This window comes from Lathyrus oleraceus, chromosome 2 (genome assembly GCF_024323335.1).
Source record: "Lathyrus oleraceus cultivar Zhongwan6 chromosome 2, CAAS_Psat_ZW6_1.0, whole genome shotgun sequence".
In the NCBI taxonomy this organism is placed as follows: Eukaryota; Viridiplantae; Streptophyta; class Magnoliopsida; order Fabales; family Fabaceae; genus Lathyrus; species Lathyrus oleraceus.
The window spans coordinates 231819599-231821609 of record NC_066580.1 but is presented as its reverse complement, the minus strand read 5'-3'; the positions used below and the strand labels follow the sequence as shown (position 1 = coordinate 231821609).

At 40.4% G+C, this 2011-nt stretch overlaps 1 non-coding gene across 1 annotated transcript; it reads right to left on the bottom strand.

Moving 5' to 3' along the window:
- Positions 1 to 879: 879 nt before the first annotated feature.
- Positions 880 to 986, bottom strand: LOC127125192 (small nucleolar RNA R71). Its single transcript, XR_007804645.1, has one exon. It is a non-coding gene; the product is annotated as a small nucleolar RNA R71 (small nucleolar RNA).
- Between the last annotated feature and the right edge of the window lie 1025 nt (positions 987 to 2011).

The following is a 2011-nucleotide window of genomic DNA, read 5'->3' as shown; positions in this document are numbered from 1 at the left end:
AAGCGACAGTTCCCATTAAATTAGTTCTTTTCAAAGTAGGAAACACTGCCCATAAGTAACTTTATTAGCAAGTACTTGGATTATTAATTGATTACGTGAATTACATTCGTCCCTGTCTTTATTAATTAAATTTATTTCAATACTTTACTTTTCATCACACACTCTAAAAACACCTATTTTGATTGCCTTTGATAAACACCATAATAATAGATAACGATAGATTGACACTTGGTCTCTGTGGATTCGACAATATTTTATATTACTCTGACGCGTTCATATACTTGTGAAACTCCGCATCAAGTTTTTGGCGCCGTTGTCGGGGACCAATTTTGTCAAATTTCATTTTCCTGTTGTTATATCATTTAGACTTAGGCTATTTCCCGCCGGTCAATGCGAAGAACTCGCAGCACCGGAAGTTTAAGCTTAGTATACCCTCTGGCGGAACCTGAACGTTACGCTCGCGCACGTTTATTCTTTCATAGAATTTAGAGAGCTATGGCCGAAGATCAAAACCAAATACCTCTTAAATATTTCGCTCAACCATCTAATGAAGAACCTAGTTCTAGTATAGTAAACCCAACCATCCCAACTAATAATTTTGAACTTAAACCATCCCGGTTGCAACTAGTGCAACAGAGACAATTCGCAGGTCTCGCTACTGAGAATCCAAACCAACATTTAAAAATATTTCTTCAATTAGCAAACACTTTTAAAACCAATGGAGCTTCTCCTGAGGCAATACGTTTACGATTATTTCCTTTTTCCCTCAGAGATAAAGCCCTATCATGGTTAGATTCCCTTCCACCCAATTCCAATACGACTTGGGATAACCTTAAAAGAGTATTTCTTGCTAGATATTTTTCCCCGAGTAAAACCGCCATTCTTCGAAACTATATAACTAGATTTACCTAAAACCAAGGAGAATCGTTGTTCGAAGCTTGGGAGAGATATAAAGAGTTGTTACAAGCATGCCCACGTCATGGTTTAGAAATTTGGTTAATCATTCAAACCTTCTATAATGGACTTCATTACAACAGAAAGATGACCATCGACGCTGCCGCAGGCGGTGCTCTGATGAACAAACCTTATCCTGAAGCTAGTGCCCTCATCGAAGATATGGCTCAAAACCATCAATCATGGGGAGTCGAACGAGCGACGGTTGAGAAGAAGGAAGCCCAAGGAGGAGTGCATGAACTAAGCTCTATAGACATGATGCAAGCTAAAATGGACGCATTAGCCCTCAAAGTCGAGCATATGTGCATAAACCCGAATACTGTAGCCGCAGTTTCATCGAAATGTGAGATATGTGGAACCCAGGACACCAATTGGCAGAATGCAGTCTATTAAACGAAACCCACTATGAGCAAGTGAACTACACCCAAGGGAACCCATACTCGAATACCTATAACCCTGGATGGAGGAATCATCCGAACTTCTCCTATAAAAACAATAACCCTATTCAAAATAATGCACCTCCGAGACCTAGTTATCAAGCCCCAAGATCAAATCAACCTATGCAACCTGTGCCACCAAAGCCGAGCCTTGAAAAAATTATGGAAAATTTTATCACCGCTCAAACCCAACAAAACAAGGAGTTCATGAACCAAAACATTCATGTTAACGAATTGATTACTCAATTAGGAACCAAGGTTAACCAAATAGTTACTCATACCAAGATGCTTGAAACCCAGATCTCTCAGGTAGCTTTAAACCAAGCCCCTCAGACTACACCTAGAGGACAATTCCCTGGACAACCTCAACAAAATCCGAGAGGACAAGCCAATGCCATCACCCTACAAAGTGGGAACGCTTATGATGAGCCACAAAACCCTAGATTGAGTGAACCCGAAATTTCTAAGGAATGTACCAAACCCCCGGACGAAGTAAAGGAACCAGAGGAATCTGAAAACCAGGAAGGTCAGAAAAAGGAGGAGAACCTAAAGATAAAACTTACGTACCACCCCCGCCATATAAACCACCTATACCATATCCGCAAAGACTCAAACAAACC